At 45.5% G+C, this 20,900-nt stretch overlaps 1 protein-coding gene across 1 annotated transcript in view; it reads left to right on the plus strand.

The window, feature by feature from the left end:
* The window catches only part of LOC146754602 (uncharacterized), a 544,359-nt gene extending 525,585 nt beyond the window's left edge, over positions 1–18,774 (plus strand). The window contains exon 2 of the mRNA XM_085527550.1: positions 18,377–18,774. The gene's annotated coding sequence lies outside the window, so the exon portion shown is untranslated. The remainder of the gene's footprint in view (positions 1–18,376) is intronic.
* The last annotated feature ends 2,126 nt before the right edge of the window (positions 18,775–20,900 follow it).

Consider the following 20,900-nt stretch of genomic DNA (forward strand, 5'->3'; position numbering starts at 1 on the left):
AGGAGAGCCAACTTTGATCTCCTTCGAGACCTACTTGGGGCAATCCCGTGGGCCAGGGTGCTAGAAGGCAAGGGGGCCTGTGAGAGCTGGTAAGCGTTTAAACGGCTCTTCCTCCAAGCTCAGGATCGGTGCGTCCCTGTGACTAAGAAATCGGGAAAAGGTGCAAGGAGACCTGCGTGGATGAGTAAGGAGCTCATGTGCAAGCTCCGCGGAAAGAAGAAAGTACATGATATGTGGAAAAAGGGTCTGACCACTTGGGAACAATACAAGAATGTAGTCAGGGACTGCAGAGATGCAACCAGGAAGGCCAAAGCCTACCTGGAGTTGAATCTAGCTAAGGAGATAAAGGATAATAAAAAAGGCTTTTTAAAATATGTTAACAGCAAAAGGAAGGCTAGGGAGAATGTGGGCCCCATACTAAGTGAGGGGGGCGCTCTGGTAACAGGGGATTCTGAGAAGATGGAGATACTGAACGCCTTCTTCGCTTCTGTCTTTAGTGAAAGGGCTCTCCCTCAGGAATCCCGGACCCTGGAGGTTGATGAGACAGTCCGGGGAATGGGAGATTTCCCTTTAGTCAGGGAAGAGGTGGTCCGTGAGTGCCTAGGAAACATTAAGGTCCATCAATCCATGGGACCTGATGGGGTGCATCCGCGGGTGCTGAGAGAGCTGGCGGAGGTCGTTGCTGAGCCACTCTCTGTAATCTTTCAGAGGTCTTGGAGAACTGGGGAGGTGCCTGAAGACTGGAGGACGGCCAATGCCACTCCAGTCTTCAAAAAGGGCAAGAAGGAAGACCCGGGTAACTATAGGCCAGTCAGCCTCACCTCTGTCCCAGGGAAGGTGATGGAACAGCTTGTGCTGGATGCCATCTCCAGACAACTGGGTGATAAGGAGGTTATCAGGAGTACCCCGCATGGGTTCACCAAGGGGAGGTCGTGCTCGACCAACCTGGTGGCCTTTTATGAAGATGTCACTAGCTGGGTGGACAGGGGGAGGGCGGTAGATGTAGTCTATCTTGATTTCAGTAAGGCTTTTGATACTGTCCCCCATGACATCCTTATAACAAAGCTGAGAAAGTATGGGATAGATGAGTGGACGGTGAAGTGGGTCGAGAATTGGCTGACTGGCAGAGTGCAGAGGGTTGTCGTTGACGGTGCGGTGTCTGGCTGGAGGCCTGTAACTAGCGGCGTCCCCCAGGGGTCTGTACTGGGTCCGGTCTTGTTCAACATCTTCATCAGTGACCTTGATGAGGGGATAGTGACCACCCTCAGCAAGTTTGCTGATGACACGAAGTTGGGAGGATTGGCTGACACGCCTGAAGGCTGTGCTGCCATTCAACGAGACTTGGACAGGCTGGAGAGCTGGGCAGTAAGAAACTGGATGAGGTTTAACAAAAGCAAGTGTAGAGTCTTGCACCTGGGTAGAAATAATTGCATACACCAGTACAGGCTGGGGGAAGTCCTGCTGGAGAGGAGCTCTGCTGAGAGGGACCTGGGCGTCCTGGTGGATGACAGATTGACCATGAGCAAGCAGTGTGCCCTTGTAGCCAAAAAAGCCAATGGCATACTGGGGTGTATTAAAAAGAGCGTGTCCAGCAGGTCGAAGGAGGTGATCCTCCCCCTCTACTCTGCCCTGGTGAGGCCTCATCTGGAATATTGTGTCCAGTTCTGGGCTCCCCAGTACAAAAAAGACAGAGATCTCTTGGAAAGAGTCCAGCGGAGGGCCACTAAGATGGTGAAGGGCCTGGAGCATCTCCCCTATGAGGAGAGACTTAGGGAACTGGGTCTGTTTAGCCTTGAAAAAAGAAGGCTGAGAGGGGACTTGATCCAGGTTTATAAATACCTGAGGTGTGGGAGCCATAGTGGTGAGGCTGGTCTGTTTTCAGTAGTGCGTGGGGATAGGACTAGGGGTAATGGGATGAAAGTACAGCATAGGAAGTTCCGCACAAATGTGCGGAAGAACTTCTTTACAGTCAGGGTGACGGAGAAATGGAACAGGCTGCCCAGGGAGGTGGTGGAGTCTCCTTCTCTGGAGATATTTAAGACCCGCCTGGACGCCTACCTGTGTGACATGGTGTAGGGTGCCTGCTTTGGCAGGGGGGTTGGACTCGATGATCTCTAGAGGTCCCTTCCAACCCCTACAATTCTGTGATTCTGTGATTCTGTGATTCTGTGACATGCCATTTGCATGTTTTCCTCCCTCTGCAGTACTACCCAGTGCTACCATGTCACATGCAGGGTGCCCTCCCTTTGCAGCTCTGACCAATGCTGCCATTCCATGTGCAGGGTGTCCTCCAGCTGCAACTCAATCCAATGCTGCCATGCCATTTGCAGTGTGCACTCATTCTTTAGCCCAACCCAATACTGCCATGCAATGTGCAGGGTGCCATCCCTCTGCAGCTCAACCCAATACCGCCATGCCATGGGCTGGTAGCTCTCCATTCAGCTGCAGGTCATCCCAATGCTGCCATGCCATGTGCAGGTTACACACCCATCTGCAGCACAACACAATGCTGCAATGCCATACTCAGGGTTTGCTACAGATGCCGCTCAACCCAATGCTGCCATGCCATGTGCAGGGTGCCCTCCATCCATTTGCACCTCAGCCCAATGCTGCCATGCCACGTGTAGAGTACCCTCTATCCAGCTGCAGCTCAAGCCAATGCTGCCATGCCAAGTGAAGTGTGGCCTCCATCTGCACCTCAACCCAATGCTGCCATGCCATGTGCAGGGTGCCCTCCCTTTGCCGCTCCGCCATATGCTTCCATGCCATGTGCAAGGTGACCTCCACCCAGCTGCAGCCCAAACCAATGCTGCCATGCCGTTTGCTGAGTGCCCTCTATCCAGCTGCAGCTCTACCCAATGCTGCCATGCCAAGTGCAGGGTGCCTTCCCATTGCAGCTCAACCCAAAGCTGCCATTCCATACGCAGGGTGTCCTCCAGCTGCAGCTCGACCCAATGCTGCCATGCCATTTGCATGGTGCCCTCCAGATGCAGCTTAACCTTATGTTACCATGCCATGTGTAGGGTGCACTCCAGCTACAGATCATCCCAATGCTGCCATGCCGTCTTTTAGGGGGCCCTCCATCCAGCTGCATCTCAGCTTAATGCTGCCATGCCATGGGCAGAGTGTCCTCCAGATGCAGCTCAACCTAATGCTGCCATACCATGTGCAGAGTGCCCTCCATCTATCTGCAGCTCAAGCAAATGCTGCCATGCAATGTGCAGGGTGCCCTATATCCCTCTGCAGTTCAACCCAATGCTGCCATGCCATGTGCAGGATGCCCTCCATCCAGCTGCAGCTCAACCCAATTCTTCCATGCCATGTGCTGGGTGCCCTCCCTCTGCAGTTCTGCCTAATGCTGCCATGCCATGCTCAGGGTACCCTCCCTCAGCAGCTCAACCCAATGCTGCAATGACATGGGCAGGTGCCCTCCATCCAGCTGCAGCTCAACTCAGTGCTGCCATGCCATGTGCAGGTTGATTTCCATCCAGCTGCAGCTCAACCCAATGCTGCCCTGCTATGGGCAGGGTGCCCTATATCCCTCTGCAGCCCAACCCAATGCTGCCATGCAATGTGCAGGATGCCTTCCATCCAGCTGCAGCTCTGCCCTATGTTGCCCGTCCATTCAGTGCTCAGCTGCTCCATCTCCTGCAGCAGCTTCACACGCTCCAGTGCTGTTATGTTCCGCCGTCATACTGGGCCCTCATTGCTGCACTGTTCACACAGATCCTTGCAGGACCTGCACCACTTGCAGAATGGGACCGGCGTGTTCCGTGCTGACCCACTGCCCCTGCCCCTCCCCAGGGGGGATTCTATGATGTCAGAGTGTCATAGTGACACACCAGCACAGGAGGGTCCTTGAAGGTCACAGATGCAGAGCATGGTTTGTGATGGAAGAGTCCTTGAAGATCATTAAGAACCAGGGAATGGTTTGGGATGGCATGACCTCCTTGGGAGGCTCCTTGATGATTAAAGAACCGTGGATTGGCTTGTGTTGGAAGGGTCCTGGTAGGTTGGGGTGTTCCTTAATGATGATAGAAGCACAGAAGAGTTTGTGGGGGGTTTTAGGTTTGGTTTTGGGGTAGGGTTGGTTTTTGGGTTGGCTTTTGGGTTTGGGGAAGGGTTGGTTTAAGGTTTGGGGTTTGGGTTTGTGTCTCTGTTGGGTTTGGGATTTGGGGTTTGGGGTTTGGGTTTGTGTCTCTGTTGGGTTTGGGTTTGGGATTTGGGGTTTGAGTTTGGGGTAGGGTTGTTTTTATTTTTGGTGTTTGGGTTTGTGTCTCTGTTGGGTTTAGGTTCTTTATGGTTGTTTTTAGGTTTGGGGTTTGGTTTGTGTCTGTGTTGGGTTGGGTTGGGGTATGGTTGGTTTTAGGTTTGTGGTTTGGGTTTGTGTCTGTGTTGGGTTGAGGTAGGGTTGGGTTTAGGTTTGGGATTTGAGTTTGGGGTAGGGTTGGTTTTAGGTTTGGATTTGGGTTCTTTAGGGTTGGTTTTATGTTTGGGGTTTGGGTTTGTGTCTATGTTGGCTTTGCATTTGGGGTAGGGTTGGTTTTAGGTTTGGATTTGGGTTCTTTAGGGTTGGTTTTATGTTTGGGGTTTGGGTTTGTGTCTATGTTCGGTTTTGGGTAGGGTTGGTTTTAGGTTTTGGGTAGGGTTGGTTTTAGGTTTGGGGTTTGGGTTTGTGTCTTTCTATGTTTTGTTTGGGTTCTTTAGGGTTGTTTTAGGTTTAGGGTTTGGGTTTGTGTCTCTGTTGGCTTTGCGTTTGGGGTAGGGTTGGTTTTAGGTTTGGGGTTTGGGTTTGTGTCTCTGTTGGGTTTGGGTTTGTGGTAGGGTTGGTTTTAGGTTTGGAGTTTGGGTTTGTGTTTCTGTTGGTTTGGGGTTTGGGGTATGGTTGGTTTTAGGTTTGTGGTTTGAGTTTGTGTCTGTGTTGGGTTGGGGTAGGGTTGGGTTTAGGTTTAGGGTTTGGGTTTGAGGTAGGGTTGGTTTTAGGTTTGGATTTGGGTTCAGGGTAGGGTTGATCTTAGGTTTGGGGTTTGTGTTTGTGTCTATGTTAGGTTTGGGGTAGGGTTGGTTTTAGGTTTGGGGTTTGGTTTTGTGTCTGTGTTGGGTATGGGTTTTGGGCAAGGCTGTTTTTAGGTTTGGGGTTTGTGTTCTGTATATGTCGGTCTGGGTTCATTAGGATTGGTTTTAGGTTTGGTGTTTGGGTTTGTGTCTATGTTGGTTTGGGTTCTTTAGGGTTGGTTTTGGGTTTGGTGTTTGGGTTTGTGTCTCTGTTTGGTTTGGGGTAGGGTTGGTTTTAGATTTGGGTTTTGGGTTTGTGTTTGTGTTGGGTTTGGTTTCCTTAGGGTTGGTTTTAGGTTTGGGGTTTGGGTTTGTGTCTATGTTGGTCTGGGTTCTTTAGGGTTGGTTTTAGGTTTGCGGTTAGGGTTTGTGTCTATTTTGAGTTTGGATTTGGGGTAGGGTTGGTTTTAGGTTTTGGGTTTGGGTTTGTGTCTGTGTTGGGTTTGTGGTAGGGTTGGATTTAGTTTTGGGGTTTGGGTTTGTGTCTGGTTTGGGTTTGGGGTAGGGTTGTTTTTAGGTTTGGTGTTTGGGTTTGTGTCTCTGTTGGGTTTGGGTTCTTTAGGGTTGGTTTTAGGTTTGGGGTTTGGGGTTTGTGTCTGTGTTGGGTTTGGGTTCTTTAGGGTTGGTTTTAGGTTTGGGGTTTGGGTTTGTGTCTGTGTGGGCTTTTGGTTCTTTTGGGTTGGTTTTCGGTTTGGGTTTGGATTTGTGTCTGTTATGTTTGGCTTCTTTAGGTTTGGTATTAGGTTTGAGTTTTGGGTTTGTGTCTGTATTGGTTTGGGTTCTTTAATTTTAGTTTCAGGTTTAGATTTTGTATTTTGTTGGGTTTGGGTTAGGTTTTGTTTTGGGTTTGGGGTTTGGGTTTGTGTCTGTTTGTTTTGGGGTAGGGTTTGTTTTGGGTTTGGGGTTTGGGTTTGTGTCTATGTTGGGTTTGGGTAGGGTCAGTATTGGATTAGGGTTAGGGTCTGATGTAGGGTTTGGGATAATGTTTGCGTCAGGGTTAGGCTTGTGAATCAGAAGAGTTGCTGTTCTACGTTTTGGAAACAGCCTCTTGCACAACTTAATCAGATACAGCCTGAAGGACAAAGGGCTCGCGTGAATGTCAGCTCAGAAACAGAACTTAGTGGGCCGCAGAGTTTGCTGTCATGGGAAGATTAGAAAGTAGAATAGATGTGCTGCTTCTGAAGACAAGATGGCAGAACAGATGCCTCAGCAGGATGCAACATCAGCGAGAACCAGTTTGGGCAGCCCCCCTGAAAGGGCTGGGCCTTTACAGCGAGAATGGCTATTAGCCTTCATCCCACCACCACCAGAGATGTGAATTAATGCTTGGAATTTCTGCCCATGTCCATGGAATGAATGACCATGGATAGGCTATGCCTATCAATAAAATGTATGACCACGGATAGGCTATGCCTACCAATGGAATGTATGACCACGGATAGGCTATGCCTACCAATGGAATGGATGACAATGGATAGGATATGCCTTTCAATGGGAAGTCACAGTTTAAACTAAAAGTCCACCTGCGTCCGTGACAGGGGCCGTGGGCCCCACAGGGGCCCTAGGCCAAAAGGAAAAAAGTTAATTAGGAAAAGAAAACAGTGGCAACGATCTAAGGAGGCACACTTATTTAATAAATAATATAATTAAATACAGGATAACACAATATAATACAATATAATTGAAAACTGACCTAACGAATCAAGCAAAATAGGAGAGAGAATGAGGTCCCGTAACTGAGAGGCCTACTGTGAATCTAGGCGAAATGGTGAAGGCTCCCACACACTCCCCTGAACGCCAGAACTCAAAAGACGTCAGTCTAGCCTGCGACAGAGTTAATATAGTGTCCAGGTCCTGTGACCTATCTCTTTGCTTGTGTTGTTCTCTGGGAGATGTATTCTTCTTCCGTAAGTTGCAGATTCAGCAAAATTATTCATGCTTTATATGATATTATGATGTGGAATACTGATAGCAAAATTACAAAATTATTAAACCATGACATTCCACCCCTTATTCTACATCATTACATTATGCTTATACTTACATACAAACTCATACGTATAGTTGTGAGTAATCAGCAACCTTATTTTCTCAAAAATTTATATTTATTCCATACAAATCCCTAAGTTGTGAACAAAACTCTATAACCTAACCCACTATTATTTATTTATTATTTATTATTATCTATTACTTTTGAGAAAAAAGGCAAAACTGCCAGAAAAAAGGAAAACATGTCAGCGGTGGAGGAGAAAGGCAGCGCTAGTAGGGCGCCTCCCAAATCAAGGTGCACTCATCCTTTCCCAGCCGCCACAGCAGATTTCCTTTTGACTTATACTTCTTTCCATGTGTGCTCTACACATGCATGGCCAGTGCACGATATAGAGTCCAGATGGAAAACTTGCTTACAGAATGCCTAATTAAGGTATATAGGAAAAAGTGTTTCCTTAACATTAATCCACTCTATCTTAAGTCCTGTACCTAATTGGACATTCGTCAAATATTTCTGAGACTCTACCTCTATATCTACAAGAAATCATTGGCTGCACTCCCCCAACATCAAATTCCCTTGTGGTACACATTGGACATCCCCATTTTTGTCCATCACCCACCACGTGCACCCAGGTCCCTGGGCAAAGACAGTACCCCGGAGAGGTTTGCCCTTTCCAGACGCTGGAAGGACCTAAACTGTTTTTCCCAACACACTCTTTATGTGTACTACAGGAACCTTATCTCCCTCCACGGTACGTAGGGAGCTGGATTGATTAGGACCATTACGATTACTAGATCCTCAAGTGTTGACTAACCAGGTGGCTTCTGCTAAATGGTTCTCCCAATTTTTATATGTTCCGCCACCCATTGCTTTCAACATAGTTTTCAACAACCCACTGAATCGTTCAATCTTACCAGAAGCTGGTGCATGATAGGGAATATGGTAAATCCACTCAATGCCATGATTTTTGGCCCAAGTGGTTACAAGAGAATTTTTAAAATGAGTCCCATTATCTGATTAAATTCTTTCCGGAGTGCCATGCCGCCACAGGATTTGCTTTTTAAACCCTAATATGGTGTTTCGGGCGGTAGTATGGGGTACTGCGTATGTTTCGAGCCACCCAGTGGTTGCCTCCACCATGGTGAGTACATAACGCTTACCATTGCGAGATCGTGGCAAGGTGATATAATCAACCAGCCATGCCTCTCCATATTTATACTTTTGCCATCGCCCTTCCCCCCAAAAAGGTTTCATCCTCTTGGCTTGTTTAATTATGGCGCATGTTTCACAGTCATGAATAACCTGAGCAATAGCGTCCATAGTTAAGTCCACCCCTCGGTCTCTGGCCCACTTATATGTTGCATCCCTTCCTTGATGACCTGAAGTCTCATGGGCCCATCGAGCTAGGAACAACCTTGTTCTGCCAGTCCAAGTCTATTTGAGCCACCTCAATTTTGGCAGCTTGATCAACCTGATGGTTATTTTTATGTTCTTCAGTAGCCTTACTTTTAGGCACATGAGCATCTACATGGCGCACCTTTACAACAATGTTCCTTATTTGGGCAGCAATGTCTTTCCACAGTTCAGCAGCCCATACAGGTTTACCCCTTCGATGCCAGTTATCATCTTCCCACTGCTGCAACCACCCCCATAAGGCATTTGCCACCATCCATGAATCAGTATAAAGATGAAGCATTGACCACCTCTCCCGTTCAGCCACATCTATAGCTAGCTGAACAGCCTTTACCTCTGCAAATTGACTTGATTCTCCTTTACCCTCAGTGGCCTCTGCAACTTGTCGTGTGGGGCTCCATACAGCAGCTTTCCATCTGCGATGCTTCCCTACAATACGACATGATCCGTCTATGAATAGGGCAAATTTCTTTTCGTTTTCTGGTACCTCATTGTATGGTGGTGCCTCTTTAGCACGTGATACGTGTGCCCCAGTGGCGCAAGTGGTAGGAATGCCACATTGCAACACCGGAGGCCCTGGGTTCGAATCCCCCTGTAGCGCAAGTGGTAGAAGTGCCACTTTGCTACAAAAAAGGCTCGAATCCCGGGAGTTGGACTCGATGATCTCTGAGGTCCCTTCCAATCTGCACGAGACTATGATACTATGATATGATATGATACCTCTTCTGCAGGTGGTATTTCAGTTTTTTCACTCTCAGGCCAGTCCATGATCACTTCTAGAATTCCAGGACGGCTGAGTTTTCCCATTCAAGCTCGTTGAGTAATTAATGAAATCCACTTACTCCAAGTGGTATCAGTAGCTTGCTGGGTGGAGGGAACCTGTCCTTTAAACATCCAGTTTATTACTGGCAAGCGAGGTGCTAGAAGAAGCTGAACCTCTGTCCCAACTATTTCAGAAGCAGCCCGAACCCCCTCATACACGGCTAAGATCTCCTTCTCAGTTGGAGTGTTGCGCTCCTCATACCCTTTATATGCTTGTCGTGGTTTTGTAATTTTGTAATTTTGCTATCAGCATTCCACATTATAACATCATGTAAAGCATGGATACTTCTATTGACTGTGCAGTCCACAGAAGAAGACTACATATCCCAGAGAACAACACGGTTAGTGAGAAGTCACGGGGCCAGGACGCTATATAATCTTGTTCCCCAGCTGGAGTGTTTTTCTTCTTCTCTCGAACTTCTCGGAGAGTGGGAAGCGTTCCAGCCGTGTCGCATAGAGTTCACAGTCGGCTTCTCGGTTTTCGGGGACTCTCTCTCTCTGTTTCGTTCGATTTGTTAGCTTCAATTATATTATATTCTGTTATCTTGTACTTTGATATTATATTTAGTAAAAGAAGTTTTTCCTCCTTAGATTGTTGCTGTTTTTATCCCATTCCCCTTTTCCCCCTCCTTTCCAGGCCTCGGGGGGCCCAACGGGGTGGCTTCCCCTGTCACGGGCATAGGTAAATCTAAGTAACCCGTGACAGATTTATTGGTGGAGAATGTGGGCATAGAGATTTTTAGCTTTTAGAACGACTCTCTCTTAGCTCCCAATGAGCATCGTTAGCTGTGTTACGGGAGTGTTATCTTTTTGTAGCTGCTCACTGAGAACGTGACCTTGAAATACCAGACGAATTGTCAACATCAAGGGCAACTGCACATTCTCAGCATTGCTATCTAACTTTTGTATAGAAAACAAAGGGATTTCTTTCTCCCTTAGAGCAAAGCTAGCTAGCTCTGACTTTTACAGAACCTACCAGCTATGAATCCACTCTCCATCCCAGTTGCTCTGTTTAAGGGATTGAAAGCAATTAAGATCTTCTCAAAGTATTGATCAACTATTAACACCATAATTTGTTGTTGTGGAATTGTGCAGGTATATGGCCTAATAAGGTGGATACTGATGGAGACACCTGCCTGGTACTTTTATGAGATGTGGTATGGTCCGAATTTTGGCATCTACACCCCAGATGGAATTGCAAATCTTACAAACACTTCCATTGCAGATGGAATTGCGAATCTTATAAATACTTGCATCCCAGATGGAATAGGCAATTTTACAAACATCACCATGTTTAATTCAGTGTACAAGCTAAAAAAACCTGCTTTTTGTAGGCTGTACTCTCAGATTTCCGCATGCCTTTCAATAACTGAGATAGGGTTCATACTTGTATCCATGTTATCAATATTAATGAATGTATGTGTAATCCTATAAATTCGTTCCATGCAAAAGTCTCCTCCTGAATAAGAGAATGATGACTGGCAGGAAATATGGAATGGTTTAGGAAAAGTCTTAGAAGCATGGGGACCCGCAGTGTCATGGGATTTCACTCTTGAACACCTAAGGGACCCTGAGAAATTAAGTGAGTATTTGGGTCAGAGATCTAAGGAGGTAAACCTTATATGGTGTTTGGCTTATGCATACCGTGCTTTGTATCATACTGTTCTGGAGAGAGAGAGATTCCGATATGAGATTCAAGCCCAAGTTATCTCTGATCAGTCACAGGAGGCATCAGTAGCAATATTAGTCACCCCTGAGGAAGGCAAGAAATGGAAACGGGTGTCCATGCGTCTAGAACGAAAAGAAGGAGAAGCAGAGGGGGGCGCAGCAGAAGACCCAGGTGCCGGGCATGGAGCAGTACCGAAATAAGCAAAGGGAAAAACCAAGAGGCATGAAGAAGAGACTGATGATGAGGAGGAAATCACTTATCGTTGACCTCTGAAGCTGACTGAAATCCAAGGCTCAAGAAAGGAGTTTACATGGCGCCAAGATGAAGGTATCCTTGCTTGGTTGCTTCGCTGCTGGGACAACAGGGCCAACAGCTTGTCTCTAGATGGTAATGAAGCTCGCCAAGTAGGAAGCCTTGCCTAAGATGCAGGTGTTGACAGAGGGATTAACAGATGTACGGATGGAGCTGCCACTCTCTAGTTGCGGCTGTTAGAAGCTGAGAGAGAAAGGTACCCCTACAGGGATGCTTTGAAGTTTAAAATTACTAGTTGGAATACCGTCCAAAAAGGTATCCAGTACCTGAGGGAATTGGCCACGGTGGAAATGTTGTACAACCCTGATCCAAGCGAACATGATCCGGAGAGAGTGAGGGCCGATCCTGACATGTGGCAGAAAATCACAAGTACAGCACCAGAGAAAATTGCAGTCATTGGTAACAGCATCTAGAGGATTCGAGGACAGATGGCCCCGAGTTTTTAAGCTGATTACAATGCTTCAAACTGTCGATCAGCAGCTCCCCCAACTGCGTGCCACGGTTTTTGCCATCTCACGGCTAGAAGACCGACTAGATGAAATGTACAAGAAATTGTTTCCATCAACTAATCGTAATGATCCCGTAATAGTATCAGAAACAACTGATGAAGGTCAATCCTCGTACGGGCCACCAGGTCTAATGAAGGATCTGATCAAAGTAGTCCAGTCCTACTCCTCACCTTTATTATCAAAAGTCTCAGCTATTAAACGCACACGCTTCCCAGCTCGAGCAAAGAACAACAGTACGATTGCACCACGTGTTTCCATATGGCGCTACCTACGTGACCGTGGAGAAGACATGAGGAAGTGGAATGATCAGTCTACTTCTGTACTATGAGCACGGGTGAAAGAACTACTAGACAAACCAACCACCAGTGGAGTTGCTCCAGTCATCACAGGTAACCAATAGAGGGGCCCTGCCCTCAGTCAGGGGAGGGAAAGGGAAAATAGAGTTTATTTGACTGTGTGGATTCGATGGCCTGGCACATCAGAACCACAGGAATATAAGGCGCTGGTGGATACCGGTGCACAGTGCACCCTAATGCCCTCCAGTCATGAAGGGACAGAATCAATCCATATTTCTGGAGTGACTGGGGGCTCTCAAGAATTGACTGTGCTGGAGGCTGAAATAAGCCTCACTGGCAAAGACTGGCAAAAACGTCCTATTGTGACTGGCCCAGGCGCTCCATGTATACTGGGTATTGATTACCTCAGAAGGGGGCATTTCAAGGATCCTAAGGGGTATCGATGGGCCTTTGGGATAGCTGCTGTAGATATGGACAACATTAAGCAGCTGTCTGTTTTGCCTGGCCTGTCAGAGGACCCGTCTGTTGTGGGGCTGCTACGAGTAAAAGAGCAGCAGGTACCGACTGCTACAAAGACAGTGCACAGACGGCAGTATCGCACCAACAGGGATTCCTTGCTCCCCATTCATGATTTGATTCGCCAGTTGGAGTATCAGGGAGTGATCAGTAAAACTCACCTTTTAACAGTCCAATATGGCCTGTGCTTAAAGCCAGTGGAGAATGGAGGCTGACAGTAGACTACCGTTGCTTGAATGAGGTCACACCCCCATTGAGCGCTGCTGTGCCGGACATGGTGGAATTCCAGTACGAGCAGGAGTCAAAAGCAGACAAATAGTATGCCACCATTGACATTGCCAATACCTTCTTCTCTATTCCTTTGGCCGCAGAATGTAAGCCACAGTTTGCCTTCACCTGGAGGGGCATTCAGTATACTTGGAACCGTTTGCCCCAGGGGTGGAAACACAGCCCAACTATTTGCCATGGGTTGGTCCAAACTGTATTGGAACATGCAGGTGCTCCTGAACACCTGCAGTACATTGATGACATTGTTGTGTGGGGCGATACAGCAGAGGAAGTTTTCACATAAGGAGAGCAGATAATCCAAATTCTTCTACAAGCTGGCTTTGCTATTAAGCAAAGCAAAGTAAAAGGACCTGCCCAGGAAATTCAGTATTGAAGATAAAAAGTATAGAACATCACCAGCAGAAGAGGTGTCACGTGCTAAAGATGCCCCACCATACAACGAATTACCAGAAGATGAAAAGAAATATGCCCTATTCACTGACAGATCATGTTGCATTGTAGGGAAGCATCGCAAATGGAAAGCTGCTGTATGGAGCCCCACGCGACAGGTTGCAGAGGCCACTGAAGGTAAGGGAGAATCAAGTCAGTTTGCAGAGGTAAATGCTGTCCAGCTGGCCTTAGATGTTGCTGAACGGGAGAGGTGGCCAATGCTGTATCTTTATACTGACTCATGGATGGTGGCAAATGCCTTATGGGGGTGGCTACAGCAGTGGGAACAAAATAACTGGCTACAGAGGAGTAAGCCTGTTTGGGCCGCTGAACTATGGAAGAACATTGCTGCCTATACAAAGAATATGGTTGTAAAGGTGCGTCACGTAGATGCACATGTACCCAAAAGTCGGGCTACTGAAGAACAGCAAAACAACCATCAGTTAGATAAAGCTGCCAGAATTGAGGTGGCTCAAATCGACTTGGACTGGCAGAATAAGGGCGAATTATTCCTAGCTCGATGGGCTCATGAGACCTCAGGTCATCAAGGAAGAGACGCGACATATACGTGGGCCAGAGACCGAGGGGTTGTGAAAGACAGACTGTTTTTCTTTTATTGTCTCAAAGTTTGCTTTCTTGAGGCCTTTCTGATTATAAGACTCTGACAGGCAACTGCTAACTATCCAGGAGGGTGAATGGTGGGTGTTATCGTGCCATCCCTGCTTAGGACTGCAAAGATAAGCAGGAACAAGACAAGCAGTCTTTTCCAGGAGTGCTGCCGGGAGGAGGAGACCCCTGCAGAAGGTGGTAAATCTTGTGTCTGGCAACAGAGACCTCCAACCCTTGCTGGCTTATCTGTGGGACAGGAATGTCAGAAAAGTTAGTTTTATATCTTTTTACAAATAAGCGTTTGTTAAGAAGAAGAAGAACCCCCACCGAAATGGGGGATAAAAGACCCTTGCTAAACTGGGGACTTTGGAGACAAACTTCCAAAGACACCTTTGACGGAGAATTCCCTGAGGGGAAAACTTTGTCGGAAGAACCCCGGGACCAGCTTGCTGCAGAGCTCCCTGGCTGTCTCCCATCCTCTGCGGTGATCAGACGAGTTCCTGAGATCAACGGACCTACTGTGTACCTCGCTGGACCCACGGTGGTGACTATATCTCTTTTGCTATCTGCAAAGACTCCTTGCTTATATTTCCTACTTTCCCTATCGCCTACCTTCCCTTCCCCATCTCCCTAAAAACGCCTAGGACTTTAATAAACTGGTTGGACCAACATTTGAACCGCTGCTTCTTAATCTCACGCCAGGTATACACATATCAAAGAACCTTGCCTCCCTCCTACAAATTGGAGCGAGACATTTTTTATTGGCGTAGTCGGCAGGATGCCCGCCGTGAGAGTGTTGTCCTTCCAAAAACTCCAAAATTTTTCTGTATGTACCTCCTGGAGTTGCAAGGACCGATAATTTTGGTAACTTAGATGTGAGCACCTCTCCAGGAAGACCGCTCCATATTCTGAAACTTTACTGCTTATGTGTTTACCTCTCGGGGACGTATGAATTAATTTTGACTATTTACTTCTGTTTTATACGTGTGTGCCTCCTCGGGAAGACTATTTCGCATTTTTGTGGTTTAAGTATCTAGTAACGTATTTTGGAATTTGAAAGTTTTGTGTGTGCACCTCTTGGGGAAGTGAGGAAGTAATTTTTTGACGTTTGTGCTTCTCCAAGACGTTTATTCCTTTCTGAGAAACCTAGAAGTGTTTTGTAACTTGTGTGGTTTTAAGCTTGAAGTTTTTCTGGACTGACAGGATAGCCAGGAGCAATTTAGGTATTTACACTTTCTTTGTAAGTGTTGATTGGACTTCTAGGTCTTTTGTGAAAGGGAGGAATGATTGTAGCATTTGCATTTGTTTGATAGGTGTGTGCTTCCCTGGGGAGGGGTAAGGAGTTAAGTGTACCTTCTCTTCCCTTATTGTGTGTCTTTTAGGGTATCGAGAAATGAGTGAAATTATTGCCACTATGAAAAGTGAAAATGTGCTATTTGACCTTTTAGAAAAGCATGGTGCTCGGCCCTCTTTATCAGGGGTGGATTGGGCACGACAAAACTGGCATAACTTGCAGAGTGTTTCAGACCGTATTAGTGTTCTGCAAAGGAATGCTCATACCCGAGCCGGGAAAGGGAAATCGTTTATTTGTGCGATACTCGGTGCTGCTTTAAAAGCTGCCGTGGAGTTCCGAGATGAAAAGCATTCGGCAGAAACCCAAACCATACAAGCATTACAGGAATCAGTTAAAGTAATGCAAGAATTGGTAAAAACTCTGCAGAATCAAATAGTGAACCTTGAGGAACAATTACAAAGAGAGCAACATAATACAGTTTTGTTGCAAATGGCTTTTAAGGAACTATTGACATATAAGAATACTAGCAATACTGTTGTCCATAATTTGCCTCAAGAAAAAACTTTTCCTCAGAAGGAACTACAAGGAATAAAGGAAGGGCTTGGCAAATTAGAGGACTCGCCAACCCAATTGCGTCCTTTGATAAAAACTGAATATACGTTTGATAACAGTGAGGATCTGAACCCTCAAATGAATGTTAAAGAAATTCCCTTTTCTGCCACTGAATTAGCAAAACTGAAGAAAGATTTTAGCCGCTCTCCAAAGGAATCAGAGACAGAGTATGTTTGGAGGGTTAGCCTCACTGGTGGAGACCAAATAATGTTAACTGAAAAGGAAGCTGAAGGTTATTGGGGGCCAGGAGTATTTTTAACTACTGGTAACAACCGTGCTCCCTGGTCCCTAACACAAAGGGCTGCCTATTGGGCAGGTGGTCTTAACCCTTTAGAAAGGGGAGACCCTCTTGCCATTAATGGGACAGCTGATCAATTGGTTGAAAGTGTTCAAAAAGCTGCTTGTCTGCAAATGATGTATGATAGAAATCTGCAGCCACATCATGAATCACCTATGATGATGCCTGTGGATACTGAAAGGATGACTCCTTTAATCAGGGGGCTTCCAGAATCACTGAAACCTATAGGTATACAACTACAAGGAAAGATACAATCTGTGCCTCAGGGAGAAAGAACCCAGCCAGCATTAGAAGGAACCGGCATCTCCGGGCATTTGCAGTCGGGGTATAAAGTATGGACATGGGGGGAGGTTGCCCAAGAGTTGATTAATTATGAAAGGAAATATGGACCTGTGGCTTCTTCCAGTATATCTGAACCAGAGGAAGTAAGGCTCGCAGCAACCACCCTTGCTCCTAGGCCACCTAGTCCAAAGCTCAGTGGAACTGGAAGGGTCTCATTGCCAGTAAGAACGGGTAGGCGAAATATTGATCATAAACGTAATCGTCTCTGGACACTGGGCTGGCAAAAGGGTGTTCCACGAGATTTGATGAATGGATTACCCACAGTCAGGTTAGAGAAATTAGTTAACTTGTGGCCAGAACAAAAGCTCAAGGAAAGCTGATGCTTTCACCCCCTCCCCCAGATGAGAGGGAGGTGGGGGGGCAGGGTGGGGAAGGCAGTGAAGGGTGGATGTTTATTAGAAAGCTCACCACAAAAGGAGATCCTCGATTTAACACCTTCTGTCCCAAGGCCTCCCCACTCCTGCCAATTGCCCCTGTGAGTCACGATCCAGTTGCTGATAAGCTAGGGAAACACTTATCTCCCTGGCCAGCCTGTGTCCACTGACTCAGCTAACGAGGTGTTTCCCTAATCTTAATGAAATCCCTTAACAAATATCCTTAGAAGGCTAAGGACACCCCGAAAAAGGAATGTAAAATATACTCCTCGATGGACTGTTCTCTCATTTTTTAATTGTATTAACAAAGCCTCCAAAGGGCAAGTTGTTGTCTTGTTTTATTTTTCAGAAGATCCCCATGGGACCTTTACTGAACACAGAATGACTGATAGCTGACTTTAACCATTTGTGTTTTGTGACAGAAAAAAACTGAAGATGTGATCTTGCTAGAATACTGATATACCTCTTTGTTACATATTTTGGTTGCAATAATATTATGCTTTTGCTTGTTGTTGTTGTGGATTGTGATTGATATCAGTCCTTGGATCTGTTAAAACTTCACAATTTGGTTCATAGTTTCTTTTTCAGGTCATTCTGGATTTCTGGTACTTTCTGCACAGTGATAACCATTCCTTCTGATCCCTTCTTTTACCCCTTTTTTTTGTCAAAGTGATTATGATTTGCATGTAACTCCTCCATGGTGTTTCCAAATTCCTAACAAATTGGGAAATGAGCCAAGGGACCCATCTAATATCTGTTAGATGTGGTCACAAATGAAATCTATCATAAAACCTTTGCACTGATGTTTTGCAGTGTCACATAAGTTCAGGAGTTCCATACAAAACATGGTTGTTGAAAAATGTCTAAGTTTTGATAAGAGACGTGTATGTTTCTGGGATTATCCCTCTTATGGTTTATACTGTGGGGTATCCTACACACACACTGTCCTGTGAAAAGTTTGGTAGACTATTACAGTACTTTAACTTGCCAAACTAGCATTTATATCTGTCAACAATTGAACTGCTTTGGAAATACTCAAGTGGAAAGTTCTGTTGACACAAATACCCCCATTTATTTATTTTATTTGATACTATTGGTTATTGTCACTGTCTTTGTGATTGTTAAATGTTTATGGTATATCTATATAAGTATGGATTGCTAAAGGAAAGTTATATGGTACTAAGGGTGTTGTGGAAACTGAAGAACTGTGTTGTTTGATCTGTGGATTCTGAAGGGAATGGGACAAACTGCTTTGATGGTATAAGAACTGTTAATGATACAGAAGTATAATTGAGGGTATGTGGATGGAGCTTGGAAATTGTATAGAAAGAGGGATTGTAATGAAAGAATTGGGAAGAATAATAGCAGCTGCACTAGAGCAGGACCTGAAGATCCCAGGATGAGTTTTGCCCCCAGTGGACTGAATGCAATGTGCACACAGCAGTGTAAAGATGTTTGTTTTCTGGTAGATATGGGTGCATCTCACTCTGTACTGCATCAAGAATTACCACCCTTAGATGATTTTTTTTGTAACAATAGTAGGAGTAGGTCAACAAGAAAAAGCTTACCAATTAAATAAAGAAAGGAAGCTGAGGGTAAAGCAAGTAACAAACAATAGGAATAAGTAACTGTAGCTCTAAATAACTTTTCTGAGTAGTTTGTATTGTAGAGAGATCTAATATAGTGGTTTGTTATCTTTTAAGAGCAGGTGTTCCACCTGGGCTCTGTATCATGCACTGGCCATGCGGATATGGAGCACATGTGAAAAAAACCTTACAATCTCTAGCAAGAATTAAAACAGGAGAGAATCTGTGATGGGTGAGAAAGGCAAAGTGCACTTTGAAGCAGGGGACGCCCTGCAGGCACTGCCTATCACATTCACCGCTATTGTGTTCCTTCTGTCTTCTTTTGGTGGTTTGCCACCTCATAGTTTTTGATAAGTAATAATACATTAGCTTTGAAATTTCCATTTATAGGATTGTCTAAAATGAAAGCTGGAATCAGTGTGTATATGTCAACTCAAAAAATTATGACCTTACATGTAACCTCATGTTTAGTTAGTGCATTATCAATCAAGGTTTTGATTGAATGATGATGATTGTTAACATTTAATTCCCCCATATCACCTATCCCTCTTTTCCCTTATGCTTTTTTTTTTTTCTTTCCTCACCACCGTGAATGGTCATTTGCGCATCAATTTCAAGCAACCTTTGAGCCACGGGGTGGTGTGAAAGACAGACTGTTTTTCTTTTATTGTCTCAAAGTTTGCTTTTGTGAGGCCTTTCTGATTATAAGACTCTGACAGGCAACTGCTAACTATCCAGGAGGGTGAATGGTGGGTGTTATCGTGCCATCCCTGCTTAGGACTGCAAAGATAAGCAGGAACAAGACAAGCAGTCTTTTCCAGGAGTGCTGCCGGGAGGAGCAGACCCCTGCAGAAGGTGGTAAATCTTGTGTCTGGCAACAGAGACCTCCAACCCTTGCTGGCTTATCTGTGGGACAGGAATGTCAGAAAAGTTAGTTTTAAATCTTTTTACAAAGAAGCGTTTGTTAAGAAGAAGAAGAACCCCCACCGAAATGTGGGATAAAAGACCCTCGCTAAACTGGGGACTTTGGAGACAAACTTCCAAAGACACCTTTGATGGAGAATTCCCTGAGGGGAAAACTTTGTCGGAAGAACCCCGGGACCAGCTTGCTGCAGAGCTCCCTGGCTGTCTCCCATCCTCTGCGGTGATCAGACGAGTTCCTGAGATCTGATCTGTGTACCTCGCTGAACCCACGGTGGTGACTATATCTCTTTTGCTATCTGCAAAGACTCCTTGCTTATATTTCCTACTTTCCCTATCGCCTACCTTCCCTTCCCCATCTCCCTAAAAACGCCTAGGACTTTAATAAACTGGTTGGACCAACATTTGAACCATTGCTTCTTAATCTCACGCCGGGTATACACATATCAAAGGACCTTGCCTCCCTCCTACAAATTGGAGAGAGACAGGGGTGGACTTAACCATGGACGCTATTGCGCAGATTATTCATGATTGTGAAACATGTGCCATAATTAAAGAAGCCAAAAGGATGAAACCTTTTTGGAGGGAAGTGCGATGGCAAAAGTAAAAACATGGGGAGGCGTAGCAGGTTGATTATATCACCTTGCCACGATCTCGCAGTGGTAAGTGTTATGTACTCACCATGGTATAGGCAACCACTGGGTGGCTTGAAACATATGCAGTACCCCATGCTACTGCTCGAAACATCATATTGGGTCTTGAGAGACAAGTTCTATGGCGACATGGCACTCCGGAAAGAACTGAATCTGATAATGGGACTCATTTCAAAAATTCTCTTGTAACCACTTGGGCCAAAGATCATGGCATTGAGTGGATTTACCATATTCCTTACCATGCACCAGCTTCTGGTAAAATTGAACGATATAATGGGTTGTTGAAAACTATGTTGAAAGCAATGGGTGGTGGAACATTTAAGCACTGGGAGAAGAATCTGGCAGAAGCCACTTGGTTGGTCTATACTAGAGGATCTGTCAATCGTGATGGTCCTAGCCAATCTAGCCCCTTACACACTATAGAACGAGATAAGGTCCTTGTTCTACATGTAAAGAACATGTTGGGAAAAGCTGTTTGGGTCCTTCCAGCTTCTGGAATGGGCAAACCTGTCCGTGGAACTGTCTTTGCCCAGGGAACTGGGTGCACTTGGTGGGTAATGCAGAAGGATGGGGATGTTCAATGTGTACCACAAGGGAATTTAATTCTGGGGGAGTGCAGACAATAATTTTATGTATATATATATATATATATATGTTTGCATGTGTAGTGTATTTTAGTTATTATAGTTATACATTTAGTTATGTTACATGCAATTTAGCTATCAGAGTTTTACATACGTGTATATATATGTATATATATATTAACCATGATGTAATAATGTAGAATAAGGGGTGGAATGTCATGGTTTTGTAATTTTGTAATTTTGCTATCAGCATTCCACATCATAACATCATGTAAAGCATGGATACTTATATTGAATGTGCAGTCCACAGAAGAAGACTACATATCCT

This window comes from Coturnix japonica, chromosome W (genome assembly GCF_054131305.1).
Source record: "Coturnix japonica strain WE chromosome W, WE-NBRP24, whole genome shotgun sequence".
NCBI lineage: Eukaryota > Metazoa > Chordata > Aves > Galliformes > Phasianidae > Coturnix > Coturnix japonica.